Source organism: Adiantum capillus-veneris, chromosome 26 (genome assembly GCF_014529385.1).
Source record: "Adiantum capillus-veneris isolate H3 chromosome 26, ASM1452938v2, whole genome shotgun sequence".
NCBI lineage: Eukaryota > Viridiplantae > Streptophyta > Polypodiopsida > Polypodiales > Pteridaceae > Adiantum > Adiantum capillus-veneris.
The window spans coordinates 78,641,225-78,653,503 of NC_140956.1; positions in this window are offsets into that span (position 1 = coordinate 78,641,225).

Consider the following 12,279-nt stretch of genomic DNA (forward strand, 5'->3'; position numbering starts at 1 on the left):
CCTAAAGAAGGGACTATGACATAAAATTCTATTGAATCTAACGTTGAATACTAAGCAAATGTGTTGAATATTGTGCTACTCTAAAAAGACAAGAGGCAATGATAATGGACAAGAAACATCTGTTTGTTTTGATGATCGCGTTTGATTTGAACAGTGAACTAAACAAAAGTTCAAAATCCAACAACTTCAACGCGTTCCTATGCACACTAGAAAACACAAGGAATACCTCTAGAACGAGGCACATCAATTGGGAAGAGACACCAACCTTTATTGACCCCAATTAAAACAACATCAAGAATCCTATCGACGGGTAGCCCTAAGTCTAAATCCCTATCCTCTTCGAGAAAAATAAAACCATCATCCATGAGACCATATGTGTCATTCGTGTAATCATGTAAATCTTCTTCATCATTTGATGCACATATGTTCATTAAGAATGTCACTAGGCGTGTATAGTCATCCTAGTCAAAAGGATAAACTTGTGCAATCGGAGAGACATTCTCTACTAAGTAATGATTAGTGGTGGTCAAGAGACGTATCAACCATTCTAGCTCTTCAAAATTCTTCTCACACGCTAGCGTATCTACCAATTTCCATTCAAAGACAAGCACTGGGTACACTATGTGAAACACTTGTGAAAAGTAAAGAAGATACCTCTCACCTAAGGTAGGAGTGGATGACTCTAGCATACTAGCCATATCAATACACACAGATAGATTTTGGTTAGTGTGAAAATATTACAAGGGTCGTCTCAAAAGATCGTGTCCTTGTGCATAATGTATTATTATGATTTTTGGGTCATATACTAGAATTTGTAGATTTCAAGCTTTTTGTTTTGTGGCTCTTGCTCTTTTACTTTTTTATTTTTGTTTTCTTGAGTATAGGGTTATTATATATATACATTCCCTCAGATTGGGAGATTAAGAGGTCAGGGAAGAAGGTTAAAGGGGGAGCAAGTGAATGATGGATGTCAGCAAACACTTCCCCCTTCCTTGGGTAGATCATATCTTTTAGAACGATGTTACCTTTTGAAACCAATTGTTCCAATTTGTAATGGGTAAAAATTTTGACCAATAGTTTTTTACTACCCTACGTTTCATCTAGTTGCAAGGGTGGTAAGTGTAAAGAATGAGGATGCAAGAGAGCTACACAAGACAAGCACAAAGCACACAGAGATGGAAAGCTTCTTCTTCTTCTTCACAGAAAAGAGAGTACAAAATGACTAAGTGCTAAAACTGAAAAGTAGCACATATGTACATGCGGTCACTAAGTGTGAACACGCTAGAAGCGTACTAGGCTGGCACTATAAGTGTAGTCCAGCTGTAGAATCACTGGCAGAGATCCTCCGTGTCGATCACCTAACGCGCCAGTGAGTAAATGCCGTAAGCGGCCAAGGCCCGTAGTGGATGCCAGCTCAAGGTGTAGAGCTCGACATCTCAACACTCCCCCTCGAGCTCTGCATTTCGCAGAGTCCAAGCATAGTCCGGAAACGTCGAAGCTTCTCAGCTCCGAGGGCCTTGGTAAAGATATCCGCTATCTGCTCCTCTGTGCTGACGTAGACCAAGTCGATGTCGCCCGCCAACACTCGCTCTCGAACGTAGTGGTAATGGACCTCTATGTGTTTGGTCCTGGCATGGAACACTGGGTTCCTAGCCAACTGCATGCTGCTGAGGTTGTCACAATGGATGAAAATCTGCTGGTCCACCTGCACTCCCAAGTCCTCAAGTAATGTGCGTAGGCAAGCTACCTCGCACGCCGCAACTGCTGCACCTCTGTACTCGGCCTCTGTGCTCGATAAAGCAACCGTAGCTTGCTTTTTGCTGCTCCAAGTAACAACAAAACTCCCAAAAGAGAACATGAAGCCACTCGTAGATCTCCTATCAACAATGCTACCTGCCCAATCTGCATCTGTATACCCATACAATGCTAATGGTGCATCTGCTGCATAGAACAATGCGTAGTCAAGAGTACCTTGCACATACCTAAGTGTGCGTCGTACTCCATCCAAATGTGGCTTCCTCGGAAGCTGCATGAACTGACTCTCCAAGCCTACTTTGTAGCTCAAGTCTGGCCTCGTGATAGTCAAGTAGATTAGACTACCCACAATCTTCCTGTACATGTTGACATCCTCAACAACATCACCCTTCTCTGCACTCAGCTTTGCATTCACATCCAAGGGAATAGAAATTGGCTTACAATCAGCCATACCATACTTTGACAACATGTCCAAAGCATACTGTCTCTATGATAGCCATACACCCTCTGGAGTCCTGATCACCTCAATGCTAAGAAAGTAGCGCAACTCGCTTAAATCTTTCATTTCAAACTCCTGTTTGAGAAGACCCTTCACATGGTCAATCTCCATAGCATTGTCACCAACAATAATAAGGTCATCTACATATATGGTAATGACCACAATCCCCACATCACTCTCATGTACATAGAGTGAATGATCAGCATGAGCTCTCCTAAAACCAATACTGACAAGATACTTGGCAATCCTGTCATACCATGCTCTAGAGCCCTGCTTCAAACCATACAAAGCTTTGAGAAGTCTGCATACATAATCTGGGTAACCTGGATCGACATAACCAGGTGGCTGATCCATATACACTTCCTCTCGCAACTCACCATTCAAGAAGGCATTCTTTACATCCATTTGATGCATAATCCATCCTCTAGATGCAGCCACTGCTATGACAGCTCTCACAGTCGTCATCTTTGCCACTGGAGCAAAGGTCTCCTCATAGTCTATACCATACGTCTGTGCATAACCCTTTGCGACCAGCCTTGCCTTGTGACGCTCAATGTTACTATCAACCTTCTGCTTGGTTTTATACACCCATTTACAGCCAATAGCTTTCTTGCCACTTGGCAATGGCACCAACTCCCATGTGTCGTTTGCTTCCAATGCAGCCATCTCTTCATTCATTGCATCATCCCAATGCACATTTCCAACTGCATCCTCAAAACTTGTGGGCTTCACATCCTGTATCACCTTAGCCATGTAGGCTTGGTGATGCGCTAGATACCCATCATAAGTCAATTTCTGAACTGGATTTTTGACTCTATTAGATCTGCGCAGTCCTGGGTCACTCCTTTGCCCTCTAGCATCTTCTTGTACTTTCCTTACACCAGGTGTCTTGACAGCCGGAATTCCAAATTCCTCATCAAGACTTTGTTCAGAACCATCTGAATCCATGTCTACATGTGAAAAACCTGATGATGCATCAGTCATAAAGGGAGGTTCATCAACCTTTTCCTTTCCTTTTCGTGATACATTCCCTGTACCTGTTGGTGGAGTAACCTGCGTACGTAGTCTACCATTCCATGGTTTCTCAACAGAGCCACAAGAAGAGGACTCTTGTGGTCCACTCAAAACCTGTGACTGTGGCCTCACATTTTGTACAACCACATCATCTTTTACATCAGCCCCAATAGTGCCATGTGCATTACTGTACTAGCTGCTCATCTCATCAAAGACTACATCTCTACTCACTCGTAATTCTCGCGTAGTAGGATTGTAGCACCTGTACCCCTTTTGTTCAAGGGAATATCCCACAAGAATACATTTCTCTGCTTTAGGATCCAATTTCTTACGCAACTCATCTGGTACATGCACGTAAGCTATGTAGCCAAACACTTTCAAGTGTGCCAAATCAGGCTTTGTACCTGTAAACTTTTCCTCAGGTGTTACATCATGCACCGCAGCTGTAGGTGTCCTGTTCATAATGTACACAACTGTATTTATGGCTTCAGCCCAGAAATGATGAGGCATGTTCTTCTCATTCATCAATGCACGTGCAACCTCTGCAATGTGCCTGTTTTTCCTTTCTGCGACCCCATTCTGTTGTGGAGTATATCTGCATGTAAACTGCCTGCGTATACCATGCAGTCGCAGAAAATTTGAAAAATCATTGGAGAAGTACTCTCCCCCTCCATCTGACCTCAATGTCTTGATTTGCATATCTTTCTCCTTCTCAATCATGACTTTGAAGTCTTGAAAGTGACCAAACACTTCACTTTTGTTACGCATGAAGTAGACCCATACTTTCCTTGTATGGTCATCAATGAAAGAGACATAATACCTGCAACCATGTATACTTGCAGTATCGGTTGGACCCCAAACATCTGTGTGCACCACCTCAACTGGCTTTTTACATACATTGCGCTCATGTGGAAATGAGCCCTTTGACTGTTTTCGAAACTGGCATGCTGCACACACTTTATGCATACCATCCACCTTGAATTTGGGCAAACCTTTTACAATCTGTTTTGATTGCATGTTGCGCAATCTCTGCTCATTGACATGGCCAATGCGTTTGTGCCAAATGTCAACATCAGCCACAATACCTGTGCCCTGTGCAAATAATGCAGCTTTTACCTCAGGCATGTCTACATTCAGCGTAAACATTCTGCCCACACATTTGCCCTCTGTGATCAGCTTACAGCCATTCTGGAAATCTTCTACATAACAGCCATTTGGATTGAAGCGAACCTGCAAACCCTGCTCAACCATTTGTCCAACAGAAACAAGATTCTTTGTAATGTTTGGGACATGAAGTACATCTGCTAAGTACTTTGATTTTCCACTCTTCGTATTTAGAGGTATGTCCCCTACATGAGCAATGGGGTGAGCTGTGTCATCTCCTGTCTGCACATAGCCTGACACATCTGGTTTGCGCATATCTCTAAACCACGTCATGTGATTAGAGGCACCTGAATCCACATACCAAACATCATCTTGGGTGGAATTCTCTGCAGTCATTGTATTCATTACATGCTGCATAACAAACATGTGCTCGTTTTTGCTGTCATCTGCATCTCTGCTAGTAGATGTATAGTTGCCCTGTTCTCTCTTTCCACTTGCTTTTCCCTTTGGACAGTCACGTGACATGTGACCTCTTTCACCACAAGTCCAACATTCTCTGCTATCTGGAGTATGTTGCTGCCTGCTTGATCCTGCACCACGACCTCTTTGACTCCCCCTGCCTTGAGACTGGTTTCCCGTGCCACCTGTATTGTTTTGATTTGATTGACCTTCCAGAAATTGGCCCCTGCAACCCCTTGGGCCTCGACCACGACCTCTACCTCTACCTCTGTTGGAGTTAGAATAGAAGGCCTATTCAGAATTATTTCTGCCATGAGAAGAAGATGTGTCAAGGTTCTTCTCCTCAAGAATAAGCATAGAAATCAAATCTTGGAACACGGGGATGTCGTCTCTTGTATTCATGGAAGACCTAAAATGTACATACTCATCTCCTAAACCATCCAAGCATGCACGGACAATGTCATCGTCTTCCACTGAGACTTTAATAGATCCAAGAGCCTCAATGATACTCTTGATATTCAAAGCATAATCATTGATTGAGAGGTTTTTCCTCTTAACCGGATTTAGCTCCGACTTTAGTTGAAGCTTCCTGGCCTTGGTGTTCACCTCGAACACTCTGCCTAAGTTTCTCCATGCAATGGCAGGGGTTTCAGCATCCTGTAGATAGCCCATCATGCCACCTGTGATGCTCATAGAAAGCCAATACATCAAATTGCTCTGGCCTTGTTGCCAGTCCCTCAAAGCTTTCCTTTGTTCTGCTGTAGCATTTGCCTCGGGAATCTCTGGTTCCTTTTCATTGTCTCCTTCTACATAGTCCCAATCACCTTTTCCTTTTAGGAAATTTGTTATTCTGAACTTCCATGCAGGGTAGTTATTTTTCTCAAGCTTCTCAGTAACAATCTGACTGAAACCGTCAGACATCTTGAAGCACTAAGACAAAATAGCTGCAATCTGCAAAAACCTGCAAATCTGTTGAACCTGCTATCGTGGTACCTGTAACGCTTTCTACACTCAACGAGTGTCCACAATCAAGCGTACATACAACCACTGTACTTGTACAGTAAATCTCTGTATACTGCACTTTGGAGACCTGTTTAGAAACGAAGGGATTGTGAACGAAGGGATTGTGATGCTCTTGCTCTCTTAGCCTCTCTTGCCTGCACCAGGCTCTAATACCATGTAAAGAATGAGGATGCAAGAGAGCTACACAAGACAAGCACAAAGCACACAGAGATGGAAAGCTTCTTCTTCTTCTTCACAGAAAAGAGAGTACAAAATGACTAAGTGCTAAAGCTGAAAAGTAGCACATATATACATGCGGTCACTAAGTGTGAACACGCTAGAAGCGTACTACGCTGGCACTATAAGTGTAGTCTAGCTGTAGAATCACTGGCAGAGATCCTCCGTGTCGGTCACCTAATGCGCCAGTGAGTAAATGCCGTAAGCGGCCAAGGCCCGTAGTGGATGCCAGCTCAAGGTGTAGAGCTCGACATCTCAACAGTAAGGTACTCTCCCATGATTTTTCTTGAAACGTTGTTTTAGGTGATGGATTTACAATGGGAGGTGCTATTTTTTCCTTGTTTTTCTTTACAAATTTGACGGTAGGTGGAAGTTGTGATGAAGCTTGTGTTTTTGTAGAAGAACTACATGAAGACCAAGAAGCTTCATTTGTTTTTTCTATGTTTGAGCTGAGCGAAACAAGTCGTTCGCTCTTGGATACCCAAACTAGCTCCGGATCAGGTGTATAGTGTTTTGTGATCTTTCCCTTTCCACGATCTTCAATCGGCTTTATCGTGACAGGATTTAACTCACATGGTGACAAGTAAGAACACAATCTACGTTTAAGCACCCAGATTTGATGATTTCTTTCATAGTAGTCTTGGGATTCCAATAGTCGTTCTAAAATCCAACGCAGCGTTTTCTTATATTTCTTGGAGCGAGTGGGGCATCTCTTACAAGGCTTCTATTTTTTAGCATCAAAAATACTCGCTAAAGATGATTAAGGGACCCATTTGTATGTTTTCTTTGTTATATTACGATGAATCTTGTGTGTCTCATGCTTTGTTTCAAGTACAAAAGTTGAAGCTTTGGAGGGTTGGACTATAGATACTGATGGTTCAACCTCCTGGACATGCAATGTTTTGGGTTGTATCTCCTCAGAAGGTGATATCTCAGGAACTATCACTTGAGTGGCAGGGCTAAGAGTTGGTTTTTGTGTTGTGACAGTCACAATCCCCCAATCAATAGTGCATTTGGTCACTATCATCCACGTGCTTCCTAGGTTTATATTGCCTTCCATAGTTCCAGCAGGCATGACGAAAAAGTCTTGAGCTACGATCCCGTTGTCATAATTGACAGAAGTGTGCCAGGTTCCAAAAATCGTAGTTTTTTTCTTGTTGATACCCTTGACTTGGTTATTACTCTCAGCTAGGGAGGGCTTTCCTAACTGACACCACAATCCATATGATAACAAATTATATTTAGCACCTGTGTCCAATAAGACGTTATATAGAACTTTCCTATAGGTGCTATTTAACTCAATAGGGTATCGTAGAGGTGTGTCAAAGTCCAACCAATCATCCTCTATTTTAACTTAAAATGCACGTGTAACTCCAAGATTGGCTTCTCATTGGCGTCTAATACATTGTTGTTGCTGTTTAGCCTCAGCTTGAGCTTGTATCTTTTTCAATTTTGCTTGTGCCTTAGTTGCCTTTTTTTGACGAATGGCACGTAGCTCCTCTTGACTTAAAGAATCATAGTATCTTTTAAATTTACTCCCATTGAGGATTCCAAAGGTTTCAACTACATCAAGGGTTTCCACATGAATGGTACCTTGTGGGGTGATCTTGCATACTCTATATAATCATTTTTTCGTATATTTTAACTTTTTCTTCTCATTACGCACTCCATACATAAGAACTTTATCCCCAACCTTGATATCCTTGTTCTTTAAATGACGGTCAAACCATTTCTTTTTCCTATCTTTCTCCACAAGCTCATGCACAACCAATTGTCTTTCTTCATCTAACCATCCTAACCTTCTTGTAAAGCTATCCACAGACTAGGAATTACAAACTCCCATAGCATAACTGCTTCTTGACCATATATCATTTTGAATGGTGTACAATCAATATCCACTTTGTAAGCAGTACGATAAGCTCATAGAGTTGAAGTCAGCTTCAAATCCCAATCTGTGCGATGATCTTCCACTGTTTTGGTCAAGATAGAAATTAAAGTCTTGCTAGTGCTCTCAACTTGATCATTTGTTTGTGGATAATACAGTGTAGATTTATGGTGGACTATCATGAAGTTTGTGGTGAGTTCCTTTATCACTCCTTTTATAAAATGAGAACCATTGTCACTCACAATCTCAAGCAAACAACCAAATCGCGTATTAACTTTCTTAAAGAGAAACTTAGCAGTTGACCTTGCATCAATATTGTGTGTCGCCCTTGCTTTCGCCCACTTTGTCACATAGTCAGCGGAAACTATAATATATCAAGATTGAGTGTTACGAGCTATTTGATTAATTGGGCCTATAAAGTTTAAACCCCATTTTTCAAATGGTTGAGTCACTTTAATAGGATGTAAGGGCATCTTATCCTTTCATTGTGTGATCTTGTAACGTTGGCATTCATCACACCCTTTTGCAAAAAGTGATGCATCCTTAAATAAGATAGGTCACCACCAATAGCCTGATTGCAACACATTTCTAGCAGTTAGTTCCTCTGAGAAATGTTTTTCGGCTATACCCATGTGGCCTTCTTGCAGTATGTATAAATACTCATGCTCACGAGAACAATGTCTAAGAATATGGTACTTCCCTAGCTTGTAGAGAGTTCTTGTAATTAGAGAATAAGGTTCCCATTCCTTTAACAATTTTCGAGCTATATCCTTACGAAGCTCTTTGGGTGGAAAACCATTAACCAAGAAGTTCACAATCTTTTTACTCCATTCTGGCGTGGTCTTGACTAGGATCAAGGAATCATCGGGTAATTCGTCATCGATTCCAGTAAAAGCTTCACCATTGGGTATGCGAGATAAATGATCCACCATGACATGTCTTTTACCGGGTCTCATCACAATGGTAAAATCAAAGTCAAGAAGAATTAATAACCATCGTATAATTCTTGCCGTGGAACAAGGTTTATTCACTAGATACAATAACGCTTGATGATCCACATAGAAAACAAACTTGTTGGCAAGAAGGTAGTGGCAAAATTTCTTCACTGCGTAAATCATAGCTAAACCTTCACGCTCTGTAGTGGTGTAGTTCCTCTTATCATCATTTAATTGACGACTTGCAAAGCTAATGGGGTAGTCCAATTTATGTTCTCTTGGTTGAGCTAGAACACACCCAATAGCAAAGTTTGATGCATCAATATGGACACGGAAAATTACTTCCAATCAGGTACTCGTAGGATGGGAGCACTTGTTAAGGCCTTTTTTAATAACTCATAAGCATGGTCACACTCCGTGGTCAAGTGGAACTCAATAAGAAGCTTGTACAATAGGCGAGCTATCTCGACAAAGTTTAAAATAAACCGCCGGTAATAACCAACATGGCCCATGAACCTTTGAACTCCTTTATAGTTTGTAGGTGGTTGCAAATTGGAAATGGCTTTAATTTTTCTCTCATTTGTGGAAATCACATTTTTGGATATATGCCCTAAAATGACTCCATGTTTAACCCAAAATTGGTATTTGAAAGGGTTTAATGAGATGCGATACAATCTGCACTTTTGAAACACTTTTCATAAACATGATAGATGTTCTTTCTAAGAGGAATAAACACAAAGGTCATTTGAGAAAGCTTCGCAAAACTCCTTCAAATATGCCCTAAAAGCAGTATTTATCAATCTTTGGAAGGTAACAGGGACATTGGTTAAGCCAAAAGCCATAACATGAAATGCAAACACTCCAAATTCGGTTATAAAAGCACCTTTAGCTTGGTTCTCTAGTGCAATTGTGATTTGATTGTTTCTAGAGTATCCATCTAAAAAGCCATAAGCTTCCTTCCCTGCAACTCTTTCAAGTACATGTTCCAAATATGGCAAGGGGTAATGGTCTCTCCTAGTGGCGGCATTGACCTTTTAAGATCCACACACACTCTGAGGTTCCCATTATTTTTCGGCACAATAGCTATTGAAAACATCCATTCTGAGTGATCAATAGGGTATATGAATCCGCATTTGACAAGCTTTTCAATATCTTCTTGAAAAATCTTTGCATACTTAGGATTCATTGGGTAGGATCATTGCTGGACTGGTTTAACCATGCTATTCATGGGAATTATGTGTTGCACCACGGAAGGTGGAACACCTTTCATATCATGATATGTCCAAGAAAATATATCCTTGAATTACTTGAGAAGCTCCTTAAGTACATATTCCTCGGTCTCTATCAGATCTTGGGCAATGAAAGTAGGTTTGGACTCCTCACCTGAGTCTGCTCTATTTCCTTAACTATCATTGGACCATCATAGACTCCATTACTTCCATCGATAGGTGTTCCCTGGGCCTTTGTATACACAACCTTATGCTCCTCCGTGTGTAGTACGGCTCAACTTTGGCTTCTCTATAGCTTCTAGCTGTGCGATGTCAATGGGTTGTGGACTACACCACATGATGCTTTGAAGGTATACACCCCAATTATCTACCAACTTTTGATGAGCATCACATATCCCCACATAGTTAAGCCATTGTGCGGTAGATTTCTTTCCTTTATCCTAGCACGCACATTTGCTCGATATTTTCACCTCTTATATCTCTTACTCCTCTTGTCTAATTTTCAATTATGACCTTACTCCAATGAAGAGTCACTAGATGAATTGCTACTCGTGTCTTCTCCTCTCCCGGATAGATTGTCATATAATGTATCATTGGGCCCTGAATGGTTCGTCCCCACATTTGCATCAAGATTTAACTCAGATTCTTTATCCTCAGAGTCAATTTTAATTGATGATTCTGACTTCGAATCGTGTGGGCTATAGTCTTTTGAGATGCTACTAGTTCCTATGTCAGTCAAGCCTTCATTTGGTAGGTCATCAAAAGCTATATGCATTGATCCTATCATATTTAAAGGTACAAGTTGTGACATTTCATCCCCCTCAGGTGCTACCCAGGTCGTCCCCCTATTTCCCCAAGTGTCTATGGTTGTTGCAAGGTGGACCCAATGCACGTTGTCAGACTCAGTCATCCCAGGTAAAACATCGATATAAAGGGAATCTTCCCCAACATAAGAGTCCTTTTTACATGTGTAACAATACTGCAATGCGACCGAGTGAATTGTGGCGTCAGATCTATGATCAATTATAAATCTGTTTCCTAGAGGATGTGCTCGACCAATTACAAGATCAACTCGAATGACAAAGTCTTGGAACTGCAAGTAGACATGGTTTTTAGACCAGTCATGCACCATTTTCGCTTCCCTCATGAAAAAACATCCTAAGATCATTTCAGATGACATAGTGTGCTTGGAAAAATCAATAACAATAAGGTATGCCTTATTTTGTGTCCAAAGACCTTGATCTTGAGATCTTCTAGCATCCCAATAGGTTTAACAATAGTCCCATTGGCCATCTTTACCACTATGTTTGTAGTCCCAAGGTGAGGTCTTCCCATAGATTCCCAACAATTTTTAGTTAGAATGCTAACCCCAGTGCCACCATCAAGGATTCCATTCACAATTAATCCCTTGGTAGTGATTGGTATGGTCGCATGGATTCATCGCCTTCAGATTTTCTCAACTTGTTAACATGTATTTCAACAACAGAGTTCTCATCTAGGTTGGGATGTGGATCTAAGTGTTCCTCCTCTATTGGCACCTCCCTAACTCCATCCATCTATGCAAATTGTGGTAGCCCGGGCCGACTTTCAATTCTCCGTTGAGGGAAGCTCAAAGAGCTAAGAATAGCTCAGGGTCTCCATATAGTTTAGATATGTTGGTGGTTCTGACTTCTAAAGCCATGAAATCCATCAATTTGACAATATTTAACGATAATTTTTGGGCTATAGTCCCTTAACATGGGGAAGATGGGATCTCCATTTCTTCGATAGGGTCAGGTATTCCCTCTATCAACATTCTCTCTAACAAGAAGGGAGTACACCCACTTTCTAATGACTTGAAGTCACTTTCTTCTTGGATGACACTAGGTATTGCTACTGGTCTATGGTCTTTGTGAGGTTGATTTTGCATAGGGAACACTGTGTCGGTAATCTGGATCTGCCTCGTTGTTGACTCTAGATCCCTTTGTGTCTCTTCTACCAAACCCATTAATTGCTTGACTCTCTCGATCTCGTGTGTAGGGTTTGGGTAATTTCCTATCTTCTTCTTGGGTTCTGGCCATTGTGGCTCATGCCGATCTTCCTTGTTTGGGTCTTTTCCAGTGGTCGTTTTAGTCTCCATGGTCTCACCTGAATCAGAATCCACTTCAATGTCATTCATAT